Below are 11778 nucleotides of genomic sequence, written 5' to 3' on the forward strand. Positions count from 1 at the left end.
GCATGATGGGACCCCTCTCTCCCCATGCATTCTCAGTCCTTTTCCTATCTCATATCCTCTCCTTGATGGACAATATCCACCTCTGCTTGCTCTTAACAAGTAAATTTTCCATCTTGCAGATGGTACTCTGTGGAACCTAGGGCTGAGGGACTTCTAGGACCTTCTGCAACTAAGGTGGAGTCAGAGCAGGAGCTCTTCAAGGGCCACGTTGGCCTCCACAACATCTCTTTTGGCCTAGGGGCACATCATCTCTCTACTTCTCGTGTCCTATTTCCTCCTCCTGCTGTCATTTTGCCTGGAGAGCAATGTCTTCTGTGCCAGTTGCCCTTGGCTCTGTTGACCCGGAACAACAATTCTTGGGGGAGGGAGAAAGAAGAGAGCTACTCAGTCTCGAGTCTTTTCAGGGCCCTTTAGCTGTTGTGACTCCCTGTCGAAGTCACCTCAGAGATGGGGATGTTGCTCAGTCTAGGGTGTAATTTCCTGGCTGGAGACCACCAGCTGAGTCCTGGCAGCCTCATCTCACCTCTTCAGAGCTTGCTGCAGTGTAACTTTGTCAGACACTGGCTGTTCTCCTTCTAACTGGGAGTTTTGATTGGGATTTTTGATAGATTTTTTTTTTTACTCCTTGGAGGTCTTTCTCTCATTTTTCTGTCATGGCTTCACATATTTCCTCCCCTAGAGCTGTTTGTCAAGAGAAGCTTAGAATTGCTCCCTTTCCTGGTCTCTGAGATTTAATCTGGCAATGTTTAAAAGGGAAATGTGACAGACCCTACATGTCAAGCTGGGGTCAGGGAAGGGGTCAGTTTGATGAGTTTCCCTCCAGCCAGATACACATCAGTTGGAGATATGTGGAGCCTGTAATCTTTCTGCACAAGTACTAGAAAAATAGACAATGTGAGGGCTGCAAGTTAGGGACTGTGAGGAAAAGGGTATAAAGGCAGAAGCGATTGACTTCTGTGTCCCAAACAGGGGAAATGCAGGACCAGTAGGGGAACAGGAATATGTAGGACATACGTAGGTCTATATTCCTTCATGAAGAGCCCAAAAGACTTGCTGAGGCAGATTGGGAGGGTGGGATTTCGGGATGGGAAGACCTAAGGCTTTTCCTGTCTTTTAGAATGCTGTATGGAAATGAAGTGGGAGGAAAAGTAATTTTTGCATGAGCTACTGAGGGAAAATGAGGATACAGGGCAGACTTTGCAGGTGGAAGGGCAGGTGGTAAGAATAAAAAACCGAAAGAAGATTTTCAGGGCCAAGCTCTCAAGGCCAAGGGCAGACAGGGGGGTTCAGAGCCATGATGAGGAAGGTCACTGGTAGCCATCAGTTTAGGCTGAAGATGTAGGACCTGCATTAGAACAAGGCAGGAAGAGTTAAAGTCTGTGTGACAGGGTTGACACTGGGATTTGAAAGGGCAGTAGCAAGAATCCAGAATGATAAACCTAGGCATAGTGTGGGGAGATAAGAACAGCAAGCTGTGATGCTGTGAGCAGCAGTGGCTGGAGACAGCGCATCCAGGTGAGACCAGAAAAAATAGAGTAGCTATGCTAAGGGCACTATCAGACTATCAGGGTGGAAGAGTGTGAAGAGATGTTGGAAATTCATATTTGAGTACAGCTCTTCTGAGGGAACTTCTGAGTGGAGGGAAATAGATATCTACAGTTGGTACCTGTACATCTTCATAAACACATTTAAACCACAAATTAATTCAGCACTATGTCCGCTATCTCTATTTCCTTTGCCAGAAAGTGCCCCAACCTTTCTGCTTAAACCTTTTTTTTGGGGAGGGGGGATGGGGGGAGTGGGGAACAACACATACATTTATGCCTAATTGTGATGCTGCATCATGAATACATTCAGGGAATGGAAAGAGAACCTGCACCTCACCTGACCAAGCAGAAATGCCCACTACAACTTGAGCATCAATATCTCGCAACAGAAATTTCATCATCAGTTCATACAGCAGAAGGAATGGAAGGAATATTTTCTGTGTTGGTTTGCCTTCCCTGCTTTTGATAATTCATTTTGATTCCTGTGAAGTGTTGCTCTCTCTAACAGTTTTGTGTGGCCATTGTGGGCCGTATTTAGGACTTTGTTTCTGTGATGTTGGGTGGCTTCATTTTGAGGATTGTAAAACTGGAAGTGTTGAGTTTCAGGTTACAGTTGAAGCATAAGGCATAAAATCAGCTTGTAGGCACAGCAGAACAGAGTGTCTAGGAAAGATGTCTTGCAGGGTTAAGATAATGCATTTCAGTGCTGTTGTCAGCAGAGAGAGGCTGCAATTAATGTGAAAATGTTAGATGAGGAAGGAATGCTGGTGGGTTTGGAAAGGGTAATAAGTATGGGTTTCTTCTAACAGGTGAATGCAGAAGAAAGAATGCTGCAAGGCTCTGGATGGAGGTATCTGGGGAGGTAGTGGAGGAGGAAAAGGAGCATTCTTGGACAGTGTCATGGAACTGGATAAGAGCAGGAGGATGGTTCTGGTATGAGCAAAAGCAGAGTAGTGCAAACCCTGCCCTCTGGTTTCTGTACCTTTTTATGTATGGGGCTATTTCACTTAAGCAGAACATGTCGTTGCTCTCGATGGCCCTCACAGCTAAGATTGCCAGTAAGTTGGCTTTCCTTCTTCACTGAGATAGACATGATCCCTGAATGCCATCTTGGTCCACAGCTATTTTGATACTTGATTCCTCTTCCCTGTCCATGCCTCTTGCCTTTTCCCTTCTGTCTCTGCATGTGGAGGTGTTATATGTCCCCACAATTCTGCTACACCTCCCCATGTATCAGCCCTCCCCATGACCTTAAGACTGCTTAGTTCCTCCCATGTACTTTGCTTTCCAGGATGGTAAGCTGTGGTCAGAAAAATAGCCACTGCTCATTCTATCCACTGCCACCCTCTCCTACCCCTCTCCTCTCCATCTGGTACTAGGGAAGAGCTTGTGCCCTGTTCAGCTGGCTAGTTCTGGCACAAAGCTGGACTGGTATAGGAGCGAGAGGGCTGTGCCCATGTCAGATGTATGTCTCTGTGCGGGTGAGGAGCGTCCGAGGCAGGCACCCTTTCCTCCTTTTATCAGACTGCGCTCATTTATTATACCATCTGTTTTCCCAGTGCTGGAGATGATGCTGGGGATATGTGACTTGGGGCACTCAGGCAGAAACTGGCCTGCACAAGGCCGGCCATGTGTTTGCCTCCTAGCAATGCAGCGGTCAGCAGCAAATTCTTTGCTGCTGCCTCCTCTCAGTATGGGAGAGAGCAAGTGTGGGCCTGGGTGTGTAGGAGGCACAAAGAGATGAAATGTGGCAGGGGGAGAAGGGGAGAGAGAGACACTGGGGTACATGTGTATCAGCTGGAGAGAACTGTGGGGAGGAGGGACAGACAGATGGGCAGAGTTGGGGAGAAGGAAGAAGAATGGATTGAAGAGAAGGAAAAACATAAGGAACTGTGCAGGGAGAGACAAAGAAACAGACTGGCTGGGGGGCAGCAAGAGAAAGGCTGTGAAAGAAGGAAAGACAGGCAGATCTGGCAGGGTTGTGGTGTGGAAATCAATGGATTGACTGTGGGAGAGACATGTGTGCCAGCCAGGTACTACACTCATAGGTAAGTGGATAACTACAGAGGTGGAGATAAATTTAGTGTGTGTATGTTTATATAGGCCTGTGTAAGGGTGAGCTGAATGAATGAGAGTGAGGAAGAGGAGCTATAAGGAAAGGGGAGAGTGAAAGCAGAGCAACAAAAGAACAAGGCTAGATCGAGGTGAATCCTTGGAGAGCAAACAAGAGCTGGCATCAGTGGGGAGGAAGGGATTTGTATGAAAAGAAGGGAGACTAACAGCACTCATGTGTTTGGGGCTGAGGTTTTCTTACTGGAACCTGAGAGGACACAGGGCAGACATCAGAGCACAATTCCCCAGTACTAAACAGAAGCATTTTTATACATGCAAGGGCTCACTGCCACTGCACGGAGAGACCCAGTGGACCCAGGAATGTAAATGCCACTATGCTGGTGCAGACTGTTTCCTGCCTGTCGAACTGCAATGTGTACTCGAGCGTTTGCAACCTGTGGACTGCCTATTTCAAGCGTACCTGCTTAACTATTAGAAGCTGTTTAAGATGGCAGCTCAGGTATTTATTTATCCCCCTTTCCCTTCCCTCTTGCCCTTTTCCTCACAGTGTACTCACAGTAGAAAAGGAGACATTAAAAAGTAGTACTCAGATTCACAGGCACCTTCTTATTTCTTCTGCCTTGTTTCATAGACACCACTTTGCTTTGCTGCCTAACTTGACCTCCCCCTCTTCCCTTTGACCATTTCTTTTCTCTTCTTTCCTCTGCTATTTTATCTACTTCTTTCTCTCTTCCTTCAATTTTCTATAATTTGAAGTTTTTTATTGTCCCTATAACTCCATTCCCCTTTCTCTATTGTGTTCTAGACTAGGAGCCTTGTTTCTTTCCTTCTGCTCCTTTTCTCTCTCCCCAATTCCTCCATCTCCTTCTGTCTGTGCCTGTCTGCCTGCTTTCTCTCATTCACTGTCTGTCTCTCTTGAACTGGGTTGTGAATTCTGTTGGCATCAGAGTGGGACAAACTGTAAAACCAAGGTTCCCGGAGGGCCAGGTTGTGATCATTTTATTTTTACAATGTCCTTGGATGTGTAAAGGTGTTTGTTTGAGGGGGAGGAGCAGTGCATGTGCTCCATGCGGGAGAAGAGAGAGGAGTGCAGGCCAGAACAAATGAAGCTTATAACCAATATAGGTCAGTTGCAGAGAAGAGTCCCAATGGTCTGTGAAATAGAGAAGTGTTTTGTCATTTCAGACTGGCTAGTGGAAAGATGGCAAATGAATAGTTTTATCTAACAGACGCAGGAAAAGCGTCCTGTCAGAGAATGCAGTAGTGGTGAGCATGGGAGGAGGACCAGCTCTGCACAGGGGATTGCTCATCTCCCAGCCACCCCCATAACCCAGGGAAAGAACAGCCTTTCTCCTGTTCCGAGCTGCCTGCTTCTGAGCATGTTCCCATGTCTCTGCTATGGACTGCAGAGCATGGCTGAGAGATGCTTCCCTGTGTCCTCTGCCAGACTTGCTCGCCATGTCAAAGAGGACAACAACCGAGCAAACAGATTAGAGAAGCACAAGGGAGAACCATAACCTCACACCCTTGGAGGATGGGCTGGAGTGCTTGGTGAGCCTCTGCTGGGGTAAGTGCTGCCAAAGAGACCCCCACAGTGGCAGAAAGGCATCATCAAGGCCCTGAGCTTAGGCTGGTGGAGCTGTATGAGCCAAGCGCACTGCTGGGAATTGTTTTGCTCTTCAGTAGGCTACTCACTTCCCATGATTTGCCACCATATGAGTAAACCCTGCTTCCTGATCATTCCCAGAAATTTTCAAAAGTGGTCAGTAGCTGCAGTGAACGACTGTGTCAGATACTGATGAGCCCAGCATCTGGCCTTGGGAATTTCGATTTAATTTCTATTAAGAAATTCGTTGGTTTATGACATCAAAGCTATTCTGTTAAAATGACATTAAAACATCAAAACAGAAATCCAGATTTTTAGAGGTGTTTGGAGCCCCTGCATCTCTCTAAATTCGATGTGAGATGCTGACTGCTTAGCACAACTGAAAATCAGGACAGTTCCTCAGTGTCTAAACATGGAGTTAGAAGCCTAAATAGATGTATGTGTTTTGCTTACTTTTTTAAAGGAGGCCTTTATTCCCGAGGCAGAGAATACCACCTCTCGACAATTTCTATCCATGGAATACTCTTCTGTGCATCACCATAATGCTCCAGTCTAACATCTGACTGGCTTAATCTGATGTGTTTAACCTACTTCCTCTATAGGAATTCACTTGGGGGATCCTAAACCATTACAATGGTAATGTGAAAATAAATCCTAGGAATTAATACAATACAAGAGCTCTGTGGTCGCAATATATCAGCTGACTTGCTCTGAAACTTGCTCTGTCTCAGGTCCTCATGGGATGCCTCCCTGACTATGTGGGACTACAGAAGTAAATCTTTCTCACATTGAAATTGGTAGCCTGTTACTGGCATCAGTTGGATACTGTGATTCTGAATTCTCTTAGAATGCCAGCTCACTGAACTCCTGAATAGGTGCTGTGATATGTGCTTCCCTTGATTTGTCCCTCCGAAAATTCAGAGGGATGAAATAGCTTATCCTAAACACTAACCATTTCTCTTGCTTTTCTTGGGATGTTCCTTCAAGTATCCTTTTAACCCTGATATACCACTGAGTGTCAGAGATGTTTAATGTCCAATATTCCTGCCCCAATACCCTAAGCTATCTGACAGAAGAAAAGCTCAGGGTATCCTAAAGATGAAAGTCTGCACAGCTGTCTTGCAGAAGGGTTACCTGTGTCAGTACCACCAGACCTAGGAGAGCAAGTCTGTCCGTGGAGGAAGCCCCAGTGATACCTCTGTGGCTGCAGAGGTCTGGATGGCAAAAGCTCATATTAGGGCTGGATTGTGGCTTTAAATGATGACACTGAATAGATGCGGCTGCACAAGATCCTCTTGTCTGTCCCCATCTGTGCCCTTTACACTGAAAGGAAGACTGATATCAGAGAATATCGATCAGTGTCAACACAAACCATCTTCACTGTAGGCCTCACCTTTACCTCAGCATTTATCATTGCACTGATGCTTCCAAGAAGATTCTGAAAGCCTTTAGAAAAAAGTAAGGCCTCTCTTTCTTGACTTACTCTTTGCAATTCTGTGATTGCTATGTTTACGTGGAAACAGGCTTTTTTTTTTCTTTAAGAACCAAACCACAGCCCATGTACATTTCCTCAGTGGAGTTTCATAAAACTGTTTGTCAAGAAATGATGAGTGCTTTTAATTTGGAGTTTCTGAAGTTGACCTGGAGAGACCACCCCTTCCATGAGAGACAAATCAGGAGTGAGAATCTAATCTAGTTACAGTCAGTAGATAAAAGGACAAAGGCTTTACTGGGGGCAACATAGTTACTGGTGCCCATATTCCAGGCACAATGGGCAGTGAGACCCATTGCCTCTCTGGTCCATTCTGGAGACCTTTCCCTGTGCCTTAGACCCTAGAACTGATTCTGATTACAAAACCTGTGCCAAAAACTTTTCATCAACTTTTTGTTGCCTGGAATATGCTTTCAGGGTTGGATGTATCTAGATGTCTGTGCTTGGCTTTGGATATGAATGGGAACTCAAAAGAGGATTTCCATGAAGGATCTGGGGATACAGCAGAGGAGAAACAATGGGTGTATGCTTGGGAATAAGTGGGTCTAAAGCTGGATTTCTATGTGCATGATTAACATAGGGGTAAAGGAGTGTAGAGGCATGTATTTTATTTATATGCAAGATAGTCCAACATGAAGGTAGCCTGGGATTATAGATTAAGTGTAGAAAAATAGAAAAATGTGTGTTCTGGAGAGGATAAGTATGAGGCACAGCATCTGAGTGGGGAAGAGTGACTTTAGTTTAGCATACTTATGTAAATACATAGGGATAGACGTGCTGGTGGGAGGGGGAATGTTCTCACAACTTATTTTCTCTGCTAGTCGGATTCGGTAAGTTTGTGTGTATATATATATACACATATGCATATATCCTCACTGAGGGCGCTTTACCAAATACTAGAATTCCAGCTAGAATGACTTGTTAGCAGCCTACCCTCTGTTAGAGCTAATGGGTTGCAGGTATTGATTTTTTTTCTATTTCTATTGATTAGGAGGCTGCTGTACATACAAACCTTAGCATAGCATGGAAAGAGAAAGGGAGGCAAAACAGTTCACATCCCAGCAACTCATCATGGCGGAAAATTCATCCTGGGAGTCTCAGTCTTCTCCAACTATCTCTTCCAAATAGAGAAGGAAGTCGTTCCTTTTTTGCAGAAATCAACCACCAGGGCTCATGAGAGGACACTTTTTGTTTCCCAACCATCTTCAAATGTATCATTCAATGGAAGAAAAGGTTGTGTGAGAAAAAGGAGTCTCACATGGAAAGCACAGGAGTGCTTCAAGCTTCAAGACTCAATCTGAAACTGTTATCTTGGGTACCCGTGAGCACCCAATTCATTCGTAACAGCACCCAGATCCCACTAAAATCAGCGCAAACTCTTTCATTTTGGTGTGCTTTGTGATTATGTTCTGGATTTTTCAGTGCCTTAGTGCCTCCACAAACTAATGAACATGTTACTTTGTAAGACTGTTGCGAGGCTAAATGAACCATTGGTACAACATTTAGCTTGGAAGAGGACATAAGTGAGAAACTGAGGGACTTTTGTATGACAGCATTAGAACCTCATACTTGGAACCCCATACTGGTGTCCATCTTGTGATAGACAGGAGTCCGCTCCTGTCTATCACAATAATTTTTTAATGCACTCTCAGGGCAGTACCCCCACCCATTTTGCATGGAAATCTGCTCATTTTAATTGATAGACCTCTATATCCTGTATCTCCCTTCTTTCTTACTTTCTGGTCACAATGTTACACTAGAGATGACTTTGCTGTAGTATTGAATGTCTGATGTTTAAACTGTGTTGTTGATCTTCCAGTTATATGAACCTGAAGATAAGAAGAGAGGACCAGTGAGGCTTTTTCCATCACCATTTATCTCCCTGTGTCTATCATCTCCATCTCTAGCTCCTTCACCTGAGATTCTCTGGCCAAAACCACAAATCTTCTTTCCATGGCTTGCTAGTTTATTGAACTGGTCTAAGAAAACCAACAGCATGCACATATGATGTGAATAATGTTTCTTAAGTGCTTTGGGACCCTCAGCTTCGGATGTCAGTGATGACTGCTCTGATCACCCCATCTGCTTTTCTAACAATACAGATATGTGACTTTTTTCTTCTCCAGTGAAATATCTTGTATTTTCATTCTTTTTATATACCATATCTCTTCCCTGCCCCACTGGCTTCCAGTTCTATGATCATCACCCTAACCCCAGTTTGTTTTTCCTAACATCTCCTCTGCTGGTGCATTTCCCTATTAACACCTCTGCTCTGCCTGCAAATATGGCTGCATCAACTCTATCTCTTTTACATCTCATTACAGCAGCTCCTTCTGAGCTGGCCTCCCCAGGATGAAGATTCCTAGATCAAATTTTTATACACTATTGCTGTTTGATTTTATCCTATGTGCCAAAGAGCTCCACTGCAGCACTCAATCCACAAACACTATTCAGTCTCATTACCATCCCATGGAGTTGCTTCCGACTTTGTGCCCTTCATCTCGCTTCCTGCATCTTTCTCATGCCCCTTTCATTCCTACAGCACTGCCCCTTCTCTCCACAAATAGCAGCACTCTTGGTTTGCCATTGGAAGCAGACTTCCTGTGGCTCCCTGTCTCATCAGCTTCTCATTTCAAGTAATTTAAAATGTAATTTAAAATCTCTCTATTTCCTCCAGACTATTAATTTCTCTCTCCTTACTTTTCTATAGATGTCATTCTGTGTTGCGTTATTCAGAAGATGCGACTGTTGTAAAAATCTGCCACAGTGTTTTTATTCTGTATTCTTGTTTTGTATTACCATTTTTAATGATTCTTTGTAGGAAAGATGAAATCTCAGCACAGCATCTAACCACAGCACAAGCAGTCACACAGGACAGTCTGGCATTTGCATTGCCTTTGTTCCATTCTTCTCCTGTGGCATTTGGATCTGTAGAGGGATTCTTGTGGATGGTCTAAGAGTATATAAGTAGGGTAGCAGGAGGAGAATTATTTCTGGCAATTGGGAAGTGTGAGGCAGGAAGGCGTGTTTAGTTCTGATCCTGAGATGTGCTGAGTTCTCATAAGTCTCACTCCTTTTGCCACCCTGCAAACCTGGCCTTCTTATGCTGGCAGTTTCTTTGGGGAGAACATGCCCTTCTCTTGTTGCTGTAGTACACTATTTGAGAGTACAGAGTAACTGAGGAGCCAACTTTTCTTGGAAGTATGAGGTCTGCAGATTTCCAGAGTGGTTTTCTTGTCCACACATGAGATGTTTGTGCCTGATGGATTTAAGTGCAAGAATAGCCAAATGAAGTTTTTTTCTTCTTCAGAATCTTTCAGGCCCCTGGCCCAGACTTTCTGTCTTCCTTTGAAGAATGAGAAGATTTGAATATTAGGGTTGGGTTGGAAAGGAACAACCACAAATACAAAAAGAAAATGCTCAGAATCCCAAGAATTACTTATTCTTCCCTTATGCCTTCCCTCTTCAAGGCCCCTTCCTTCTTTCAGGCAAAATGCAAGGGGAGGAGAGGCCCTCGGGTGATCTTCTCTAGCTTTCCCAACGAAGAGCCTCAGGGAACTTCCTCCTCAACACAGACCATCCCTGTAAAGCCATAATCTCCCACCATCTTAGGGGTGTTCTCCACATCTCTCTGCCTCTCAAATTCCTTTGCACCAAGGACAACAGTCCAGAGAGCCTGTCCACAAGCTACCATCCTCCACATTCTTGCAGCAGGCTATACTCAGAGTACTAAAAATGCAGAGTACAATATGCACCTGCCCCCACGTTCATCACCAGCTGTTCAGCAGCTCCAAGGGTACAGAAAGAGCCCCCCTCCCCCCAGCTCCTAAGGCAGAGGGCAAGGCTGGAAATCCCCCAGATGAACTAGGTACTGTGTTTGTCCACAAAAAATATTTCAGTGGTCTCAACCTGCACTGTCTCCTATCACCTCTTCCTCTTTCTGCCTTCCCCGGGGCCTTTTCTGCCTGCTGATGGTGCTTTGCGTATGGCTGATGTGGGACACCAAGAGTGCTTGCTGGTAAATGCCTCTGCCTCAGTCTCAGCTATGAGGGCAGCCTGGATTGTGCCCTCCAAATGGGGGAAATGATCAAGGGTCTGTAGGGAAGCCAGTGGCCCCCTGGCTGCTTGCTATAGAGCCCTTCATGTCCATCAGTCCTGGGACAGATTGTCCTGGAAGGGCAGTCCCAGTCTGCACCCAGAGAGTGAGTAGGGAGAAGAGATAACTGGAGTTATGAAATTGCAGCATGGCTGAAGCCCTCCAACTGGTTCAACTTCCCAGCACCCTCTTCCCCCAGCGCTGCTCCCCCGCATAGAACAGCAGTGAACCTAAAGCAGATCTTCTGGTCTCATTTTTCAGTGAACAATGAATCTGATCAGAGAGAAACAAAATCGGTAGCATCAAGAATTAGATGATTTCTTTTCTTCATGATTGTTGCATTAATGAGCAGCTACATGTATAGAACCAGGAGGTGACTAATGTAATTAACCTGGTGTAATGATACTGCTGAGGAAGAGAGAGAGGATTATGACATACTTAGATGTCAGTATTGCACAATTTTGTATGTGCTCCCTGTACTATCAGGTTGTGTCTGACACAGAAAACTTAAGCAGTGATAGATTTCAGTCTGCATCCATTCAGCTCATGCATCTTTCTGTGTAAAATGAGGATGTGAAAGGTGGATTGCTTTCCCAGGGTTGAGGGGGTGGAGGTATTCAATTTTGGTGGTTCCTGTCCTTAACAAAATGATACTAATTATCATAAATCGTCCTTTCTTATGAAGAATCTTCCCAAAATGTCTGCTTCTTGGAGCAGGCATTGGGATTTTGCCGAAAGCTCTAAAGACAAAGTAAGAACACAGGGATCCACACAACACTGGTCAGGGGGAGGCAGAGGGATGGAAAACGAGCAACACCAAGCCATATGCAACTTGCAGCAAACCCGAGAAGAGTGAAGATCAAGCACTTAAAAATCGTAACACCAGCAATAAGAGCAGAAATACATGCTTGTTTTGTAAATTACCCTTCCACGTTACATTTCAACCCCTCCTGGGGAGAGAAAC

Source organism: Corvus cornix, chromosome 1A (assembly GCF_000738735.6).
Source record: "Corvus cornix cornix isolate S_Up_H32 chromosome 1A, ASM73873v5, whole genome shotgun sequence".
NCBI classification, from domain to species: domain Eukaryota; kingdom Metazoa; phylum Chordata; class Aves; order Passeriformes; family Corvidae; genus Corvus; species Corvus cornix.